General features: G+C 39.0%; 1 long non-coding RNA gene across 1 annotated transcript; it reads left to right on the plus strand.

The window, feature by feature from the left end:
* The first annotated feature begins 6,640 nt into the window (after positions 1-6,640).
* On the plus strand, positions 6,641-10,161 carry LOC112843143 (uncharacterized). Its single transcript, XR_003215295.1, has 3 exons — positions 6,641-8,155; positions 9,226-9,279; positions 9,563-10,161. It is a non-coding gene; the product is annotated as an uncharacterized LOC112843143 (long non-coding RNA).
* The last annotated feature ends 13,605 nt before the right edge of the window (positions 10,162-23,766 follow it).

Raw genomic sequence — 23,766 nt, forward strand, 5'->3', positions numbered from 1 at the left:
TGAACACTGGTGCTCCACAGGGGTGTGTACTGAGCCCTCTCCTGTACTCACTCTACACCTACAACTGCACGGCCACTAACAACTCCAACATCATTGTGAAGTTTGCGGACGACACTACAGTGGTGGGTCTTATCACCAACGGTGATGAGACAGCCTACAGGGAGGAGGTCAGCGCCCTGACCCACTGGTGTCAAGACAACCATCTCACCCTCAACGTCGCAAAGACAAAGGAGCTGATAGTGGACTTCCGGAGGTGCAGAGGAGTACACACCCCCATCACCATCAACGGCGCCGCTGTGGAGAGAGTGAGCAGCTTCCGCTTCCTTGGTGTACATCTGGCTGAGGATCTTACGTGGTCAGTACACATAAACAAGACAGTGAAGAAGGCGCAGCAGCGCCTCTTCTTTCTCAGGAGACTGAAAAGATTCGGCATGAGCCCCCGCATCCTCAGGACCTTCTATCGCTGTGCCATTGAGAGCATCCTCACTGGATGCATCACCACCTGGTATGGCAACACCACCGCTTACAACCGCAAAGCTCTCCAGAGAGTAGTGCGGTGTGCTGAACGGATAATTGGAGGTGAGCTTCCCTCCCTCCAAGACATCTACAGGAAGCGGTGCCTGAGGAAAGCGGGGAGGATCATCAAGGACTCCAGTCACCCCAGCCATAAACTCTTCAGACTACTTCCATCAGGAAGGAGGTTCTGCAGCATCCGGTCCCGTACCAGCAGACTGAGAGACAGCTTTTTCCACCAGGCCATCAGACTGCTGAACACGTCATAGACACCTCACCCTCACTACTGGAACTTCAACATTATGCACTCCATACTGTACATTAATGCCACTGTTTTGCACATACCTACCTCTGTATATTTTATATTTTATATATCTTATTTTATTGTTTACTCTATTTCATTTGTAAAACATGTATATACACACTCTCACACACACACACACACACACACACACGTAGAAAAACATATTTAGTACACACATTCAGTAATGTATATACCTTTATATATGGTACATATATTTATTACTTTTAGATTAACCATTTTTATATTTTGCTTGTTGCACGTTATTGTATTTTGCACAACTCTGTTGCTTGTGAAGCTTGCACACAAGAATTTCACTCGCATGTACTGTACCAGTGTACCTGCACATGTGATGTGACAATAAAGGTGATTTGATTTGATTTGATTTGATTTGTAAAGTTCACCTTATTCACTATATTATTCTGCTAAAAAACATTGTAACAACTTTTGAGTACAGTGGAAAGTTTGTTCCTAATAGTTCCATACATGACCAATTGTGTGGAGGTATTTGTTTTTGACTGTTAAAATGTAGGTATTGACATTTCTGTTTTTTTTATTTCTTGCTTAATAATTGTTTATAATTAAACTATGACAACAAATAGTTTAAGGTCTTCTATTCATTATAAAGGTATAATTTGAAATACACTACTTTTATTCATCACATCACATTCCCTACCCTCATCTGTGGTCATGAGCTGTGGGTAGTGACCGAAAGAACGAGATCGCGGATACAAGCGGCAGAAATTAGCTTCCTCCGAAGGGTGGCTGGACTCTCCCTTAGGTTGAGGAGTTCAGCCATCCAAATCAAAAGGAGCCAGTTGAGGTGGTTCGGGCATCTGAAAAAGAATGCAAGCTGGGCGCCTCCTCGGTGAGGTGTTTCAGGCCTGTCCCACCAGGAGTAGCCCCGGGTCAGACCCAGGAGACGCTGGAGAGATTATATTTCTCGGCTTATCTGGGAACGCTTTGGTGTTCCCCAAGCTTGAGGAGGTGACCGGGGACAGGGAGGTCTGGGCTTCTCTGCTTAGGTTGCTGCCCCACGACCCGGCCCCAGATAAGCGGAAGAAGATGGATGGATGGACGGACAAACAAACAGTACACAGAACATACACAGAACACTACTTTTTTTCCCCATACACATTAGGTTTATGTACAAAGTATCAGTATCAGATCAGCATTTTCAATACCAGGCTGAATATTTCTTGGTATGTCCTTCAGATTGGAAAGGAAATCACTTGTATTGAACAACACTAATCCTAATTTAATTATTTACTTCTTTTTAGATTAGATTAGATAAAACTTTATTAATCCCTCGGGTGGGTTCCTCTGGTAAATTCGGAAATTTTGTTGTTTTGAAAAAGAAAATGTTACTCGGACAAATAGTTTAAGCTTAACTGAAATTGTGTCCTGACATGTTTCTTTTCTCTGTGCAGGGTGCTACACAGAGTGATGTCAACAGGCAAGCAGCAAGATAGTGAGGCAGCAACGCCTCTGTACGTGTACGAATCCAAAGTCCACTGTGCCAATATGATGTTGTGCCTGGAGGATCAACGGCAGCAGGGCATCTTGTGCGATGTGACTGTACTTGTAGAGGGCAGGGGGCTACGAGCACACAGGGCTGTCCTTGCAGCTTGTAGCCACTACTTCCTGCAAGCTCTGCTGAGGCACAGCCGGTCACCTGATGATGCAGAACTCATCATTAGCCTGCCAGACAAGGTAAAGGAGCACCATGACAGCACATAAAGAATGGCAACATTCACTGATTTTAAGGATTTAACTCATGTCATTAGTTTAACTAACTAACTAACTAAATGTTACTGGAGAGCTCTTGAAAAAAAAACATAACATCAGTTTGGGCTGCTGTGTTGCAGTTGTTATCAGCATTCAGCATAGTATACAGAATTTTACCTCCATGCCTTTTAGCTACATCTATCTAGAGCAGGGGTGTCAAACTCAATTGCACAGGGGGCCAAAACTCAAGGCACACTTCAGGTCGCGGGCCAAACAAGATAAATATTTATTGAACACACTAAAACAATGTTTTTTAAACATAAATATGAATAAAAAACAGACAGGGATATTATTCCAGATTAAATAAACTTAAAAAAATAAACTTTAACTTTAAATATTTTGCTCTTCATAAAAATATATCCTGTGAAAATTATGCAAGTTAGAAATATGAACATGCTGCCAAAACCCCCAGAAGAAATAAATGACAGCATACACAAGGTTGGTGCCGCATGTAGACGGAGCTGGGGCATTGCTTCAGGAATGGAACTAATAAACTCTTCGGGCCATTCAGTGTCTTACTTTCCCTTGAGTGTATCATTACACTGCAGCTCCATCTGAATCTGCACAGGTGCAGTTCAGCAAAGTCCGCTGACTTGGTTCAACATTACTTGGCAACAGGGAAAGTGAGGCAAGTTGCACTGGTGCATTTGTGACAGCTTCACTTGAAATGCCTTCACCGCATCATACATGCCATGTCCATGAACTGACATCTGACACTGATTTCCTTGCTGAGCTCAAAAACTCTATTGAGACTCTCTATCCCAACTCTGAATCTATTTCCCACATAAAAGACTGAAATTGACGGTGATTTAAACTTTTAGCTCAGATAAAATTTATGGTCTGCGTTACGGTGATCATTACATGCTCCATTTTTAGGACTTTACCACACAGCCTTTCCTGGTGTATGATGCAGTGATATGCTGTTAACTCACCGGTACAGTTCTCCTCCTGCATCTTTACTCGCATCCTGCCGACTAGTCCACTTTTTTCACCGCACAACACCGGCGCTCCATCTGTTGTAAGTCCAACAAGTTTGTCCCAGGGCAGTTTCATGTCGGTTACACTTTGACATACGTTTTAAAAAAATGTCTTTTCCTGTCGTTGTCCCGTGCATCGATTTAATGTTCAATATTTCCTCTCCACAGATGAAGATGGCCAGCCGTGCAATATCCATCATGTCTATACTTTTCTTGTCTATACATGTCTGTACTTTTTAGCTTATCCTGACGTTTTGTCTCGTAGTGCCGTCTTAAATTAAATTCCTTAATTACAGCCACGTTAGCTCCACTAATAAGACACACGGGTTTACCAGCAATGTCTCTAAACATATATTCAGTCTCCCACCGGTGCTAAAAGGCTGTTTTCAGAATCAACTTTTCTCTCCACCATTGTGAGTGGCTAGCTTTGCAATAACAGAAGTTTGACTTGATTGACGCGGGAATGTTCCCAGTTAGCCTAGCGTTCAGCAAGGAGGCTGCAGCGCTGCATTATGGGATCTGTAGTTTGTATATTATTAGCGCCTCATATCGCCGGGCCATGCATAACAATAATAGTACATCTATATAAAATGATCTCGCGGGCCGGATATAAATGTACGCTGGGCCAGATGTGGCCTGCGGGCCTTGACTTTGACACATGTGATCTAGAGAGATAGATATTGATATTTTTTTAAGACAAAATGTGACTTTTGCGATCTCTATTCATTTTAAGCATTCATGGTGCTGTGCACAGAAAAATTGAGAGTATGTATGCAGAAAGAGTTAAAGAGAGAAACTCTAATCCTGTATATGTCTTTCCTCACCTGACTGACAGAAATTCTTAGCAAAGTGAGCGTTTGATTAACAGTTTCAAAAGTATTGTAAGGATTTTCAGGTTTTGCATCCCATGCACCATTTACCCTTGGCCTTAACGAGTAACCTAAATGTAGCACACAACGGCCTCGATCCACGCAGCTTGCAGTTTTGCAAATGTGTATTTTCAATGTTTTCAGGCACTTTTTCTTATCACAGTTTTCAACTGCCCTCTATCAGCTCCACACACCACACCGCCCTCTTTCCAGGCCCCGGCAGCTAGTGAAATAGGGAAGGTATGGTTAGTGTGATGGATAATAGCTGTGCCTGATACCACCAGGTGATCCAGGCATCGACATCTTTCATGCCACTGCAACAGGCCATGATTTGAACAGAAAGTGAAAGAGTGGCCTAGGAGGTAATAACGAGGAGAGTCAATTGCCCACCAGATTGCCAGGCACTCCTTTTCAGTGGTGCTGTATCTGGCTTCTTGCTCACACAAGTTCTGGGTTATGTAAATGACTGGGCAGTTGACCCACTTTCCTGCTGGAACAAAACTGCCCCCAACCTGTTCGAGGCATCAGTCTACAAAATAAAAGGGAAGGAAAAGTTAGTCGTATGGAGCAGGGGTTCCCCACAGAGAGCGTTCTTCACCTGCACCAATGCCGCCTGACGCTGCTCCATCCACTGGACTATGTGAGTGTTCTATTACTTCCATCTTCAGCATTTCAGCCAATTCCTTCTGAACAGTTTGTCTTTCATATTCAGGTAACCTGTAGGGTCATAAACGCACCATTTCACAACAGGGCGTGTTTTAAAATGGTGCTCTATGAGATTGTACAGCCCATCAGGGAGGAGAACACACCTTTATGTTGGCATTCACAGTGCTTTAGGCATTGTTCATCAAGATTGGTCAACTAGTCTAAAAGGAGATGGGGAATGTACTAGAGATGGACCGATCCGATATTACGTATCGGTCCGATACTGACGTAAATTACTGGATCGGATATCGGCGAGAAATAAAAAATGTAATCCGATCCATTAAATATCAAAAAAGCACCTCACAAAACTTGCGACACGGCGTAACTCGGCTCATAACCGTAGCACGTCAGAGCAGTATGCATCACGTGATAGAGCGGCTGTGTGTATTTGTAGCCTCGCTAGCAAACCAGCATTTCATCTCCGAGGAAGTTATCCCAGAGAGAAGTAAAGCAAGTGTGTAAGTTCATCTCTGAATGTTTGTAAAGCGTTCCTGTGTTAAGCTTAACAACCGATATATGGAGCGACTGCCTCTCTCGCTGCTACTTCAATCGTGAAACTGATTAATGATCAGCTGATCGGCTTTTCTGTCGCGAGTCCGTCTCTCTTCTTTGTTTTTGGCCCACTTCGCGCCAGAAAGAGGAAACCAGCGGCTGAACAACAGCAGCACGTTTAAGCTTGATAAGCTGTTGTTAGAATTTATTTAATATTACTTTCTACACCAGTATCCTTTTCTAGGTAGCTGACGGCTGGTAACTGTGCAGGGGCGGATCTAGCAAAGTGCAGCCAGGGGGGCCGATAGGGCATGAACAGGGAAAAGGGGGCACAGAGACATAATTTTCTTTCTTATTCTCATTTAAAATGTCTCGCTTTTAATAAATAATTATCTGAATCTTACACCCAAAGTTTTAATATGATGTAAAATGTATAGAAGTCCATTACTGTATATAGTAACTGTTAAGTCTAATATACCCTAGTAAGCTATAGTACTTTTTCCTTTGGGACGGTACCATCTGTGCAGTCTGCAATTCTGTAGAAGAAAGATGTTGAATCTATTTAATTATTCTTGAAAATTAATTTATTTCTGTGCATTTTTTTTCCACCCTGCATCAAATTAAAGTTGATTACGTTGATTAAGCATCATGAGGTGGAGGGTGGGGGGTGGTTCCCTATTTTCTTTTGCTGGGAGTTTGCAACCCTATTAATTAGGTTGCTTAATATTTCTGCTAAGTACTCTTTAAAATACCAGAATAGGGAGGATGGAGCAGGTTTAAGTTTATTAGATTGATCAGTATTGCTGAACTATGAAATATTTTGAGCGCAGTGTATTTTTTACATACAGGTATAACAGAATAGCTTTAGTGTTGTTGTTCATTTAAACTTGAGTATGAACTTATACAAAATGCAGCAAGATATTAAAAAAACAGTTTTATTGATTAAAAAACACACTATATCGGATTCATATCGGTATCGGCAGATATCCAAATTTATGATATCCGTATCGGACATAAAAAAGTGGTATCGTGCCATCTCTAGAATATACAAACATACATACATACATACATATATATGTAGCCCTTATTTACTCAATACCAATAAATAAATGAGCTTTGGGTTCTTTTCCTAGTGTACTTTCGCACGATATTCTTAAATTAACTTCTCTTTTGTTTCTGGGATCAATGAAGCTTAACTCTTAAAAGTAGCACTACACACTAAAATGAACACTAGTGTCTACAGTGCAGTAAATCATGTCATACACCATGCAAAGTAAACCAATGTAACCCTCCTTTAATTTACTAAAATAGTGAAAACATTAAAATAATAAAATGGCAGGTTTCAGTATTCAGGGAAACCAAAAAAGCACACAGCAATTTACCAGCTGTACACAGAATCTCCACATATACAGTGTAAACCACTAGTGATAAAACCAATATAGTCCCAAACTAAGCCTAAAGCCGGCAGAAATAAATCCTACGTTGCAGGCCTGTATTGCTCCAGTATAAATCCAAAATGATCTCCAAACCGGAAGTTCTTCACTCAATGAGCAAAAGAAATAAATAAACTCAGTACCTTGTGAAAGTGTAACTCCCACCAGATTAATCCAGGCAACAGGTTGTCTTCACCTCCTTCAGAAGCGCTCCACTCTGACTACAGTAGCACAAAGATGAGGAAGGTCCGTGATCTCCACGTGCTCCACAAGCTACTTGTTTTAGCTTCCCACGTTGCCAGAGGTACTCTGAGTGACGCGGGCACTCAGAGTGACTATCTGGGGTCTCTCTGTCGCTATCCAGTTAGGTAACGATCCTCTGCAGCTTTTTACGTTCCACAACTTTAGCGAAACGCCAGTCTACAGTAGTCCTTATTAGCGAACGGCTGGGTTAGCCTCACTTTAACTCAATCGTGCATAGCCGCAAGAAACACACAGTCCAGCAGTTTCACGCCGAAACTTTACGTGTCATGTCACTAGCTTACCGACACTGTGACTTGTCTTTCCGAAAAGTCAAAACACACTTACTAATACTACACAAAAACAAGCTAGCTTCTCCGGATGTGTAACTCACGCACCACCACCCTCTCTCCTTGCGCTCTGTCCTCACTTTTCTTCTCCACCTTGTGCTACCTTCACAGACCATATTCCTGTAGGAAATTACACTTCTCACAAGCAATTCACAAGAAAAGAAAGATGTTTTTAATCATTTTACATGAACTTTGATCTTTTTAATAAACAAGAAAATTTAAATAAATGAACTCTTTGATATTTATATTCTTAGACTTTACTTATCTTTTACTATTATGCATCTTTTTAATCCGGGTTACATATATATCTTAAATATTTATTTAAATAATTGGGAAAATTCATTAAAAAATTAAGAAGTAAACTTAATGTGACTTCTTCACTGTCACTTATGGTTTTGCAGGATGGGGTCAGAATTTTCTCTACGGTATTAAAAATGGTATTGAGTGTGTAATACAGTGTTGGCCAAGACCCCAGCAAAAAGGAGAGGTAGGTGTCTACAAATGTCCAAACATCTTTGACAAACAGAACTTTGCATGCTCACCGAGACTCTAAATTTAGGATAGTCTTGTTTTAATTGCTAGATGCTTTTATTGTTGTTCTGTTTTGTTTGTATGACTCATTAAAAGTAATTTGGCAGGGAACATTTTCATTTTAGAAGTTTTCTCTTGTGGTTTGTTTGTTAACAGAATTAAATCTTGAGATACAGGAAGTGCGTTGTCATTTTAAAAGTAACTCGCATCATTCTGTAATTTATCCATTATTTAACCACAGTGTGGATTTAAGTGCAGTGATGAATGGGTCTTATACCAGCAGTAGATTCTTTCTTCATTTTAAAATGTTTTGAAGGACAAGTATAGCAAATTTAAATGTACTGAAAAGTAATGTTGTATTAAAGCAGTGTAGGGTATATAGGGGTGGCTGTTGCTCAGGAAGTAAATTATCTACTAATCAGAAGGTTTGTTGTTCCTGGTTGCATTCAAGTTTAATTTGACAAAATACTGAATCCCAAGTGGCTCTCTGATGCATCTCTGATGTGTGTGAATATTAGATAGAAAGCACTTAAGTAGGAAAACATACAAGTGCTTGTAAGAATGGGTGAATGAGGGGTGTTGTATAAAGTAATTTGAGTGCTCAAGTACAGTATAAAAAGCGCTATACAAGAACCAGTGCATTTACCTTTACATAACATCTGCCTTTTGAAAAGTTAGTTATCTCCCTCTCTATCTTTTTCTCGTTCCAAAATTATTTGGAAAAGTATTGAAAGAAATAACTGAATAACTGGTTAATAATGTTTTATTAACTGGTTGGTTAAAATATTGTCAAAAGACACATTATAAAGCAATAAAGATCTGAGTGAGTTAAAAGCAAATAAAAGTGACAGCTTACAGATGTGGCTTACAGGACTAAACATAAACCTACAAGTAGATCAGTAAAAATCTGTACACAGCTTCCTTTTTTCTCTTTTTTTTTCTTTCTTTCTTATTTAGTATAAGTTTTGTATACAGTTTCCAGTCTTTGTGGTCCTGTTGACTGTTCACGTCTGTGTGACGTTACAGCTCAGCTGATGACAGAAGCAGAGGGAAGGTGGAGAATTAGACTAAAAAGATAAGGTACGTTTAAAATATGACACCAGCTCTGAAAAGAAGAATCATCTAAGACTAACAGGAATTATAAAGCAGTTTTATACAGCTGTATTATGTATGCTACCACACACTTTTTTAGTATATATTGAGCACACAAATTCATAGTAAGTGATGACACACTGTTTACCAGTAATTAATTTACATCATAAAAATTGGTTGTTAGAAATCACACCTTATCTCCTGATCATTTACCTGTCCAGGTCGACACTGGTATGTCTAACATTTTCTTTCTCTCTGTTAACTCTGTCAGCTCAGGTATCTCAGGATAATTCAGCCTGAAACTTTGCACTAAGACAGCAAAAGACCAAAAGACTCATCTCCCTGAGTGTTTCAAGCTTATGAAGCAAACACTATATTTGCCAGTGTTTTGGGCTTCATTTGTAAGAAAAATTAGTTAGTACTTGAATATGATTTGCTGTATTTGTTGTTGTTTGAATTGATGATTATATTAGTCTTGTTTTAAAATAAAGAATGATTTTTCTCCTCTTGGTTTCAGGTCACTTTTTTTTAATGTATTGTTATCTCTGAGAGAGCACAGCATCCCCATGCACCACAGTACACAGCAGTACAGAACATATACAAGAATAACGGTGGGAAAAGAACATACACAGGCTAACATGCAGTTTGTTTCTCATAGTTATTCGAGATTTTTATAATGCATTAATTTTTGTAAAGAACTGCAAGTTAATAGACAACATAAACATAGATGTGTTTGTGAGAAAACAATTATAAGACTAACTTCAATTCAATTCAATTCAGTTTTATTTATATAGCGCCAAATCACAACAAAAGTCGCCTCAAGGCGCTTTATATTGTACAGTAGATAGCACAATAATAAATACAGAGAAAAACCCAACAATCATATGACCCCCTGTGAGCAAGCACTTTGGCGACAGTGGGAAGGAAAAACTCCCTTTTAACAGGAAGAAACCTCCAGCAGGACCAGGCTCAGGGAGGGGCGGGGCCATCTGCTGTGACCAGTTGGGGTGAAAGAAGGATAACAGGATAAAGACATGCTTGTTATTAAAATGGCTTTTAATAACAAGCATGCTGGGATACACTTGATACACAGCAATTTGGGTTTTAACACATCCCGAATCCTGTGGAATTTGAAATTTAACAGTAGGTTTTTCCGCATAGATAGAGAAATTCCTGCTTCTGTTACACAAACAGTGGACGCTATTACGGTCCACCGTGTCCATTTCCCACTTTGCCTTTCCAAAAATGTACACACATATAGAAGCTGCAGTAACAACAGATGGAGATATTTTATTTCAACCCAACAGGAAAATAATCACAGACATTATCAGCACATTTACATGTACATACATATTAGCTGCCTAGCTTAATGGATTCTGTTGATTAAGGACCCTCAAATGTACTTAATATGTTTTTTGCTCACTACTGACTTCGGGGCTTTAAATATATTATGCTGCTGGTTATGTAATTTCTGCATGCAGGAATGCAACTTCTGAAAGCGTGTCCATTTCATGTTTTGGAGAAACAAAGCATGAAAAGGACATGGTGGAGGTGCGCGTCTATGCCGTGATAGTTGGTTGATGTTGACCAAGAATATACCAGATAAAAAACATCGAGAAAACATAACCTTTCTTGCTCAAGAGGGAGGGGGAGAATGGATGGAACATCAGGGTTGGCAGAAATTGAGCTATTTTTTAGCACATAAGGTAAGAGTATTAATGGAAGTAGTCTCCTAGTTACTGCCACTTCAAATCCACTCCTATGCTCATTAGGGAACCACTGGCTAGCACTGTAATGCCCCAGATCTGTCACAATGATGAATATAGTTCTGTGATTGTAATCTGTTTTACAGGCCTCCATGTTGCACTGAGACATGTACCGGTAATACAACATGAATGTTGTACTGTACTCAAATGCTTTTGTACTGAAATACAGCATGTATACAACAAAACCAATCAGTATTTGTGGTTGTCTCTTTGTTCTTGTGGCAACCAACACCCATGAGCATGCCTGAACTTTGTCATTGAGTTGTTTTGTTTGTTTGTTTGTTTGTTTGTTTGTTTGTTGTTTAATTAAAATACAGGAACATAGTGTGGAGTTGTTTTATATATATGTGTGTGTGCGTATAATTCCCCACTTCCTCTGTAGTCGGTCGGTATTTATCCTTCAAGCTCGGGTACACTCCCTCTAGAGAGGCTGTACTCATGGATCTTTTTTGTTTAATCCTGGATAATGGTTGTGAAATTCACTACTTCTCGGCCTCCTTCCTTCTGCTTAGTGTACAGTCTCAGGGTGCTGGACTTGGGGTGAAACCCTCCATGCATGGTAAGGAGCTTCTGTGTCTTGATGTCAGTAGCTTCTGTTTCCTCCTCTGAACACTTTATTATCCCAGTGATTTCCTGGATCTTGTTTTTCTTATTCAGCTGACTCCTCAGAACTTACCTTACTCTCTGCAGCTATTTGGTGGGTGCCCACAAAGCAGTAACATGACGAAACTCTTTTCAGACAGTGAATGGATTTAATCTTATATAGTGCTTTTCTACTCTCACGGATTACTCAAAGAGCTCTATACAACATGCCACAGTCACCCACTTTCACTGAACTGAGTGCTTCCTAACTACATTCATACACATTTACACTCTTGATATGCAGACTGGAGGAGCCAGGGATCAAACCAATTCAATTCAATTTTATTTATATAGCGCCAAATCACAACAGCAGTCGCCTCAAGGCGCTTTATATTGCACAGTAGAGCATACAATAATAGATACAGAGAAAAACCCAACAATCATATGACCCCCTATGAGCAAGCACTTTGGCGACAGTGGGAAGGAAAAACTCCCTTTTAACAGGAAGAAACCTGCAGCAGAACCAGGCTCAGGGAGGAGCGGGGCCATCTGCTGCGACCGGTTGGGGTCAGAGAAGGATAACAGGATAAAGACATGCTGTGGAAGAGAGACAGAGATTAATAACAAGTATGATTCAGTGCAGAGAGGTCTATTAACACATAGTGAGTGAGAAAGGTGACTGGAAAGGAAAAACTCCAAGGTCAAGGTAATGCCATCCAGAGTAAGAATCTGGTTAGATACCATATTTCTAAGATTTTCAGGGCCGAGTACAATAACCTCAGTTTGATCTGAATTAAGAAGCAGAAAGTTAGCGGCCATCCAGGTCTTTATGTCTTTAAGACATTCCTGCAGTTTAACTAATTGGTGTGTGTTACCTGGCTTCATGGATAGATAGAGCTGGGTGTCATCAGCATAGCAGTGAAAATTTATGCTATGTCTTCTAATGATGCTGCCTAAGGGAAGCATGTATAATGTAAACAGAATTGGTCCTAGCACTGAACCCTGTGGAACACCATAATTGACCTCAGTGTATGAAGAGGACTCTCCATTTACATGAACAAATTAGAGTCTGTTTGATAGATATGATACAAACCACTGCAGCACAGTACCTGTAATACCTACAGCATGCTCTAATCGCTCTAATAGGATATTATGGTCAACAGTATTGTTACATCCCCCAGGACGATGTCTCTTCTCCCTACTAACTCTTTGTTTTGTCTAGGCTCCACCTCCTCTGCCCTGATTTGATGCTGCTCAGAGCCCAGCTAATTGTTAATCAACAGAGCACTACTTAAGGTCTGTGGAGCTGTGTTTCTGTGCCCTCGGGCCATTGTGGTTGCCATACCTGTGCAGGCTTGCATGCCTCTGCGACTTGTATGTGCATTTTTTTTTCATGTTCAGACTGCTTGTAGGGGAGAGCTGCCTTTTGTTTTGACATCCTGTTTTCTCCTGTTTATGTGTTGTTAGGTAGGTTATGGTAATAGGTTGTATATTTTGTTTTCTTTGGAGTTAGGTAAGTTTATTTTATTTTTACATCAGGGATGTTTTTGTTTGTTATGTTGGCCTTGGCTCTCCCTGAAGTTATACCTCAGTCTGAACCCAAATCTCATCACATGCATTAAATAAACCTTTTAAAATTACCATTTTGGCTCCTCCGTCACTATCCACCTTTATGTTCGTCCCTTCAACCCCCTAGACTAGCCAGGGGACGTAACAAGTATCGAACGATGCACTGAGGTCTAGCAGGACAAGCACAGAGATGAGTCCACTGTCAGAGGCCATAAGAAGATCATTTGTAACCTTCACTAAAGCTGTTTCTGTGCTGTGATGAGCTCTGAAACCTGACTGAAACGCTTCAAATAAGCCATTCCTCTGCAGATGATCTGTTAGCTGTTTGACAACTACTCTTTCAAGAATGTTTGAAATGAAAGGAAGGTTGGAGATTGGCCTATAATTAGCTAAGACAGCTGGGTCTAGAGATGGCTTTTTATGTAAAGGTTTAACTACAGCCAGCTTGAAGGCCTGTGGTACATAGCCGATTAATAGAGATAGGTTGATCAGAGGCTCATAGAACCTGTGGTCTATGAGCCTGGTTTATGAGCCACATAAACCAAACCATAATCAGGCCAGATGTGGCATGCCACATAAACAGTGCCATCATTGCCAGACCTGGCCCATATCTGGTTGACATACCACTTACCATGCCAGGTTTGACAGGTTTGTGAGTGTACACTTTATCCAAAACCTAGTGAGGGTTTACTCATGTTTACCACTGGGTGGCTGTAGCTCAGGCGGTAGAGCCGATCACCTACTACCCACTACTGAAAGGCTAGTGCTTCGATCCCTGGCTCCTCCATTCTGCATAAAATCCTGGCACAACTTCACCTGCTTCCAAGGTGCATGGAGAAGATGAGAGAATTAAAAAAGGAGGAACTCCAGCAACACTTGAGGAAAGAAGAACAACTTTAACTAGAAAAATTTGCATTTCCTGCGAAAATGCAGTGTGGATGCTGTAATGCTGAAGCTGTCTGCTAAAAATAGCTGAAAAAGCTGAAAAGTTGCAGAAATTGTAAAAACTTTGCAGAAGCAAAGGAACTTTGCTAAAATGTAGTAACTTAGCAGAACTGCAATATCTTAGAGGAAACATAATACTTGGCAGAAATACAATAACATAGCAGAACTTAGCAGAAACATTGTAACTTACCAGAAACACGATAAATTCTCAAAAATACAAGAATTTAGGAGAAATAGTATAAGATAACAGAAAGAATATATTTAGCCAAACATTGTTAAACATTACAGAAATAGTATGATTTAGAAAAACAGTACAACATAGCAGAAATGCTGTGATTTACCAGAGACACTGTAATATACTATGAATATTGTAATTTTAAATAAATATTATGTTTTAGCAAAAATACTCCAGTTAAGCACAAATATTATAACATAGCAGAAATACTACTCTATAGCTGAAATGCTATATTTAGAAAGAAAAATATAATATAGTAGAAATACTATGATTTAGCAGAAATCCTACAATATAGCTTAATAACAATGATTTACAACAGATACTATGATTGAGCAGAATAGTAATAACTTAAGTGAAAATATTGGAAAGGTAAAATGACAAGCTGAATAAAAAGGAACATGGTTAAGTTCGCTCAAAACTAATTTTTGTTCACGTGTGAAAAAATAAAATAAAAATACATTTAGAAAAAAACAAATAAGAACAGCCAACAGATACACACAAAATCAAATATGGATACACAAATGTACAGAGAGAGACACACAGACAGGGTCTATGCCAGTGAACCAGTCTGAATATATTACATTTTTATCCAACAATGAGATGCTGCCCTAAAAAGGGTCTTTGTGTGTGTGTGTGTCTTTCTCTCTCTCTCTCTCTCTCTCTTACACACACACACACACACACACACACACACACACACAGCAGCAGCAGCAAGTGAACAGGGGCTGTTAACAGCATGTTTCTAGGTCAGTCAAACAGCTGTGAGCTTCTCAATTTGAATCCACCAATCAGAGAGGCTGTGTACTTTTTCCCGCCAAAACTGGTGCACCAAGTGCAGGCTTTTACACACACAACACAGAGAGAGACAGGAGTTTTTGCAGTCTATTTCTCATAGTCAGGATTCCCCTCAAACAAACAGCCATAAATTCCTAACCGTAGGGGCTAAAACGGTCATTTTTAGACCGTTTTGTTCAGACAACATGGGAGAATCTTGAAATGTTGACCATTTAAAATAAAAAAATGAAATATTATAGATATATGACATAGATGATTGGCCGGCTGGGAAGCCACGAAGGTCCCAATATGCAAATTTGAATGTGCCAGGCCTCAGATATGATTAGCTGGCTGGGAAGCCATGAAGGCAACAATATGCAAATTTGAATGTGCCAGGCCTCAGATATGATTGGCTGGCTGGGAAGCCATGAAGGCAACAATATGCAAATTTGAATGTGCCAGGCCTCAGATATGATTGGTTGTCTTAGAAGCCATGAATGCCCCAATATGCAAATTTGAATGTGCCAGCCCTCAGATATGATTGGCTGGCTGGGAAGCCATTAAGGCAACAATATGCAAATTTTAATGTGCAAGCCCTCAGATATGATTGGCTGTCTTAGAAGCCATATAAAAAGCAGCAAAACTGTACTATGATTTGGTAGAAAAACTATAATTAATCAAAAATACTATATTTGGCAGAAATACTATTTTTTAGCAGAAACACTATATTTAGCACAAATCTTATGAAATAGCAGAAATAGTATGATTTAGCAGAAATGCTGTATTTAGCACAAATACTGAAAAGCAGCAGAAATCCTATGACTTAGCACAATAGTAATAGCCCAGATAGCAAGGAAACATTGAAACAATGTTGAGTCAATATCAGGTGACGTCATTGAAGCAACATTGAAGTGTGACGTTGACCCAACGTCACTCTTGCACCCATTTTTAACGTTGAAACAACGTCAGGTTTTGATGTTGAATCAATGTTGAAACCTGACATTGATTCTACGTTATATTTTCTAACACTGTTGACATTGAAACAATGTCAGATTCTGATATTGAAACACTGTTGAGCTATGGTATTGATTTTCCACCTCTTTCGCACAGTTGCTTTTTATTGAAAAAAAACAAAAAAGGTCAATAGACATGTATCATTTGCAAAATACTTTATTAAAAGACAAAGTTTCCTATTTACATTTCTATGTTTCACGTCACTTTTTATTATTTACTCCGGGATGGGGATGGATGATGTGCGTCCTGCGCGCCACCCGTACGATCTGGAGCATATCTGAGCCATTTCTGGACTGCTTGAGCAAAGACCAACTCAGACATAGAGTTCGCCCCTACCTGCTGCGCCAGGCCATCTAGGACAAAAATAGACACACACACAAAAAAACAAAGACAAAAAAAAAGGGAATTAGAGCACATGAATAAGCTCTTGTTAATTGTCTTCAGCAGGGAGAAAGTATGTAAACTCCTAGGCTGATAAACATGAAAGTCACCAGGCGGAAATCAGCAAACTGCCGCATTTGATTCCCAAAGAGCTATAAGCTGAAAATGTGATATGTCTTAGCATGGTGTGCCGTGTATCCTTTAAAAAAAAGAAAACATGGGGTCCTCGGGCTGTACAAAGTGTACAACCCGAGGACAAAACAAGCCGAAGACCAAAGACTCCATCTCCAGATTAACCGGACATGAAAGTCTTGCTATTAAGAAAGACAAAGTAATATAGCAAAAACCAGACATAGGAAATGTGAAACGCACCCAGCACATCAATTGATCCCTTTATTGTTCACTTTAGGTTCATAAAACTACAATAAATGTTAAAACTTACCAAATATGCATCTGCACAGCGCTGTCTCTTTAAATGCCCTTTTTTGCTTTGTCTGGTCCTTGGTTTTTTTTCCCCTGCCCAGTTGAGTACAGAGGCCAGCTCCTTTGTAATGGCATAAACCATTACACGGCGGACTCGCACCTCCAGTGTGGTCCAGCAGCACCAATCAACGCAAAGCGTCTCACCTATAGACACATTTTATGAGATGGAATTAGCGTGTCTCATGTCTTAAATGTGTATGCAAGTGCTTGTGTGTTTACTTCATGTAATTGATGATAGAAACATGTCATTTAGTTTTCCCTAAAGCCTGATTTTCAAGTCATACAAAGAATAAACCAAAGTATTGGCAGTACAATGTATTTCTATTCCCTTTTGTTGGATATTCATGTGTTAGTTCTTGTAACTGCTAAAAGTGTTTACTAGTTTTTGCCTGTCACATATATTTGTTATACCATGTAAACTGTGAAATTCCAAGATTTTCAAACTTGCCTTGTAATAGTGGCCTCAGAGTCTCTGGAATCTACAGAAAAAAAAAAAAAATCACAACAAGATGACATTCAGGAGTATAAATTGGGGGTTTTTTTAGATAAGAGTACAATGACATTGTGATGCAGCTTTAAAGCTTTTTTAAAAGCATACCATCTATAGGGAAGACATCAGACTCTGCATGCTGGCGAGATCGCAAAGCTGTGTCGGTTTGTGCCGGAGTGGCGAAAGATGCCGGAAACTGGGTGGGGCATTATGATGGTTGCTATCAGTGGGCTGGGGGGCAGACTGCGGAGTGATGAGGGCTGTTTAGAAAAAGATAATTTTTTAAGTATTTAAGAATACAGACAACTTGTCAAAAAAGTTTCCTCGTGTCAGACACAGATATGTACACAGACACTAGACAGTATTTTATTACCTGGTATTTTCACTCGAAGGGCCTGGGGAAACCGTTTTTTTGTAGGCTGCTCATCCTCTGAGTCCGTATATGTGTACAGGGCATTTGGTCTAAAGAAAAGAAATTAAAAACGGTCTTAAGTAATTGTAAATATGCTTTTGGCATATTGTTTCCTAAAGTTAGTTTGATTTCTAACAACACACACAGGAAACAGAGACGTGCAAGAAGGTACAGTATACAATGAATTTTTGAAGTGCACAAGTGTACACGGCTTTGCATTTTTAAAAAGTTTACAAACTTCCACTTTTTGGACTATATTATGTGGTGATATTGCAGTATGCAAGCACCACAGATATGTACAAAAGACAAGATTATAAATTCTTAACAATCAAAGATATGTTTGTGAATAAAAAGGTTTTACTTGTGCTTTCTTTTAAGACTGGTCTGGGTTTCTTCTTCGGACTGAAGGTCAGTATCACAGCGTTCACGTGGATATCTCTGAAGACTGCGTTCTGCTTCGTGAAATGTGCCTGGAAATACAAACACAATGTACGGCCAGACATACATTACGTGTGGACAAAAGGTGCAAACGCATAGAAAAATCAGCGGTTTCAAAAATACGCTGGTACGTGTGGACGTAGCCTTATTCATTATTCAAGGCACAAATGGAAAGTCATGTACGCGTGCAACGTAAAGTTAGGTGACCGTGCAACGTACAGTCACGTGGGCATGCCGCGTGAGCATTCAAACTGAGTCTAAAGTTTTCGTGTGCGAATTGAAGCGAGTGCTCTCCAATCATCAAAAGTAACAAAGTCATTGAACACGTTTATACAGTTAACTTTACGTTTATCAATCATATATCACAGATTTAGAATTTTTTGTAGTACTCAGCAACTACAGAGCGAAAGTCTGGGTCAAGCGCTGAGGCGACGGCAAGAACAAAGGAAACCTCGAAGCGTTAAAGCTAGCTTTGTAAGGGAATATAACGAAGAAATTATGAAACAAAAATGTTTTCTTTGTTGATATACTTTGTTCGCAGTGCAATTTATTTGTTGCCGGATTGCAAGAAGTAGACACAATTTCGGGCTCCCACATTTTGTGGGAGCAACGTAAATAACAGTAAAAAAAAAAACTCGTTAATGTACAACATTAACGAGTTTTTTACTGTTATTCAAATGCAAACATGGAAATAACGAGTAGGAAAAAAAATCATTCATTCTTACCTTATACTAATCGTGGTGCGGGCCAGTGCAGTGCATGAACTGATGCCTTCTCCGGTCAATTCCGCTGAGAGTAAATCAAATGTCCCGCTCTACTGTAGAAGACAATGAATACCTGGGGGGATGTACCAATGTGAGAGGGGTGCTGCGGAATAGTCCAAGTGATCGCTGCTTTAATTTCCCGGTCAACTATACATAAATTGCACGTAGACACGATTTTTTAAAGCTGGTGAACTAGACCAAGTCATTGATAACAAATGAACAATAAATCTACTTTCTCTGGTACTTTATACCCGATCAGTTGCAGTGCAATTTAATGCTCAACTACAAATCGATGGTTTTTGATGGTGACCGGAGTCGAATGATCGTCAACTATAAATAGACGTTTTCTCGACGTTGTTGTTGTCACCTGGTCGACTATAAATAGATCAAATATCAATGACAAAAAAACAACGGTGAATCAACATCGTTACAACGTCTCTATAGTAAGACCGTCGGTTTACCACAGTATTTCAATGTTGTTACAACATTGGCATTTCAACCCCGACCATATACGACGGTTCGGATGAAAAATCAACATAGATTCAATGTCGTCTTGCTATCTGGGAGGTTAAATAGAAAAATTGGAAAAGCAAAATGGACAGCTGAAAAAATCCTGAACATGCTAAGGGTCCCTCAAATGTAATTGTTAAATGAAAAAAAATCAGCAAAAACAAAAGTATAACAATCACACAATCACAAATATGTACACATATGGAAACACACATGTACAGAGAGACACAAACAGGATCAAATTCAGTCAACCAGTCTAAATATATTTAATTTAAATCATACAATAAGATGCTCCCATAAAAACTCTCTCTCGCCCTCTCTTTCTCTCTCTCTCTGTCACACACACACACACACACACACACACACACACACACACACTCACACACACACACACAGGGAGAGAAAATCAAGTTTCTAGGTCAGTCAAGCAGCCTGGGAGCTGCTAAATTTGAATCCACCAATCAGAGAGGCTGTGTACTTTTTCCCGCCAAAACAGGTGCACCTGCTTACACACACGCAGCACAGAGAGAGACAGGATTTGTGCAGTCTATTTTCCATAGTGAGGACTCCCCTCAAACAAATGGCTATAATTTCCTAACCGTAGGGGCTAGAACGGTCATTCTTACACCATTTTGTTCAGAAGACATGGGGGAATCTTGAAATGTTGACCATTTAAAATAAAATATGAAATATTAGAGATATATGACATAGATGATTGGTTGGCTTAGAAGGCACGAAGGTCCCAATATGCAAATTTGAATGTGCCAGGCCTCAGATATGATTGGCTGGCTGGGAAGCCATGAAGGCAACAATATGCAAATTTGAATGTGCCAGGCCTCAGATATGATTGGCTGGCTGGGAAGCCGTCCAGGTCCTGATATGTAAATTTGAATATTACAGTCCTTACAGAGGACTGACTCCCTGGGGACCTGGCAGAAATATATAGAAATACAATGATTACCCAGAAATACTGCATTTAGTAGAAATACTATGTTTTAGCACAAATACTATAAAATGGCAGAAATACTATAATTAAGCAGAAATATTATATTAAGTACAAATCCTATAAAATAGCAGAAATAGTATGATTTAGCACAAATGCTGTATTTAGCACAAATCTAATAAAATAGCAGAAATAGTATGATTTAGCACAAATGCTGTATTTAGCACAAATACTGAAAAGCAGCAGAAATGCTATGACTTAGCACAATAGTAATAACTTAAATAGAAAAATTGGAAAAGCAAAATGAACAGCTGAAAAAAGTCCCACAATCACAAATATGGACACATATGGAAACACACAAGCACAGAGAGACACACGGGATCAAATTCAGTCAACCAGTCTAAATATATTGAATTTAAATCATACAATAAGATGCTCCCATAAAAAACTCTCTCTCGCCCTCTCTTTCTCTCTCTCTCTGTCACACACACACACACACACACACACACACACACACACACACACACAGGGAGAGAAAACCAAGTTTCTAGGTCAGTCAAGCAGCCTGGGAGCTGCTAAATTTGAATCCACCAATCAGAGAGGCTGTGTACTTTTTCCCGCCAAAACAGGTGCACCTGTTTTTACACACACGCAGCACAGAGAGAGAGACTGGATTTCTGCAGTCTATTTCTCATAGTGAAGACACCCCTCAAACAAATGGCTATAATTTCCTAACCGTAGGGGCTAGAACGGTCATTCTTACACCGTTTTGTTCAGATGACATGGGGGAATTTTCAAGTGTTGACAATTTATCATTAAAATATGAATTATTGAAGATATTTGACTTCTAATGCACCATAACTGAGTAGAGGCAAAGCGAAATTTGCCTTGACTTGGCCTCAAACAACGCTTTCTAACTCTAAATCTATTTGGAGTATTGATATCATTCTTTCACCGTAAGAGACAGCAGGCTTTGGTGAACAGTCATGGAAATTTTCAGGTCTATGTGGAAATCCATCAAAATGATATGACGAGAGAAAAAAGTGCCTCATTTCCAGAGTTTGAAATCTGAAGAAATCTGAGCGAGGGACAAATTTCCTACCCTCAAACAAACCCAATTCATGGCCAAATGGTAATAGGTGAGAAAAAAATTCTTGAATTGTGAGTGTCAGGAGTGTCTGAAGATATATTGGCACAAGCCTCATGTCTTAACTTCGCTTCGTTCGGGAGATATGACGATTCGAAAATGCCTCTCATTACAGAAATCAAGCGGTGATTTTAAACGAACTCTCCATTGACTTTCTATGGGGATTTTTGAGACTTTGTGTTGCTCTGAGGAGATTTGCCAAAATTCTGTAAATCCCACAACAATGATAGTGACATTTTCTGAAAGCCAGCAAAAATACCTACGTTTTGATGTATAATTTGTGGGGGTTGAGTGAAAATTGAGAAAGTAGCAAGAAGTTGTTCGGACATAAAGAGAAAATTGCGAAAGGTACAGTGGCTCACACAGAACCAACTGCATAGCAACCATAACAACACATGTATTTTGTGAAAAATCACAAAGATGAAACTCAAAACTTAAAGAGGGATAAGATGAAAACAGTAACAGATATGAAAAAGCTGAATCAAACATGAATAGCCCAATAATTTGTGAACATTTTAAAGTTTAAATGGAGTTTCTATGTGAAAGTATGAGGAAGTAGTTAAGTTTCAAAAACAAGCAAGTTTTAGCAGAATTGTGAAAGTTTCCCATTCATTTCAATGGGACAAATTAAAGGAAAAAACCTTAATATTTCAAAAAGTATAATAGTAATAAATACCAAAAGTCATAGCCGGAAAGAGCTGAAATAGCAAAATATTGTGAAATTTGAACGGTGAAAATAGCACAAAAATTGTGAAACTAGTTAAAGGCCAAAAAACGTACGGAAGCAACTTGAAGATGAAGAATAACTAGAAAAATTTGCATTTCCTGCGAAAATGCTGTGTGGATGCCGTAACGCTGAAGCTGTCTGCTGAAAATGACTGAAAAAGATGAAAAGCTGCAAAAATTGTATGGCAGTAAAGAAACTGAAAAATTATGCTGAAAACAAGTGAAAAAACAGAAACTTTTGCTGAAAAGAGGTGAAAAGGCAAAGATTCTGCTTCAAAGGGGTACAGAAGTTCAAATTTGTACTGAAAAGAGGAGAGGTGAAAAGGTTTCCTCTGAAATGAGCAGAAGATACTGAGATTTGTATTGATAAGAGGTGAAAGGCTGAAAATTCTGCTTAAAATAGGTGAATCAGCAGAATTTCTACTTAAAAGAGGTAAAGAAGTAGAACGTTGCACTGAAAACAGGTGAATCAGCAGAATGTCTGCTAAAAAAGAGATTTCTGTTGAAAACACCTGAAAAAGCTGGGATTTGTGCTGAAAAGGGGTGAAGAAACTCACAATTCTGCTGAAACGGGGTGAAGAAGAGGTGTTGGGCTGTTGAGAAGAGTTAAATAAGTTGAACTGATATGTTTGCGTACAAATTCTATGATTTGGCAATAATACTGTGTTTTAGCACAACTCCTGAGATTTGATTGAAATATTTGACTTTGTACAAATACAATATTTTGGCACAAATACTATGATTTGGCAGAAATACTATTATTTAGTAGAAATACTATGATTTACCAGAAGTACAATGTTTCTGCAAAAATACTATAATTTTGAAGAAATACTATGCCTTAGTAGTAATACTATAACATCACAGATATATGATGATTTTGCAGACATTCTGGTTTTACACAAATACTATAATGTGGCAGTATACTATGTTTTAACACAAATACTATAATATGCTATAAATACTATGATTTGGCACATATACTATATTCAGCACATATACTATAACAAAACAGAAAGTCTACGACTTAGTAGTAATACTATAACATAATAGATATACTATGATTTTGCAGACAGTCTATGTTTTTGCACAACTAGCACAATATGGCAGAAATACTATGATTTGGCACAAGTACTATGATTTAGTACAAATAATATGATTGGGCAGAAATACTATGTTTCGGTACAAATACTATGATTTGGCAATAATACTGCGTTTTAGCACAACTACTGAGATTTTATTGAAATACTATGATTTAGAAGACATACTATGACTTCGTACAAATACTATGTTTTGGTT

This window comes from Oreochromis niloticus, linkage group LG19 (assembly GCF_001858045.2).
Source record: "Oreochromis niloticus isolate F11D_XX linkage group LG19, O_niloticus_UMD_NMBU, whole genome shotgun sequence".
Classification (NCBI taxonomy): Eukaryota; Metazoa; Chordata; class Actinopteri; order Cichliformes; family Cichlidae; genus Oreochromis; species Oreochromis niloticus.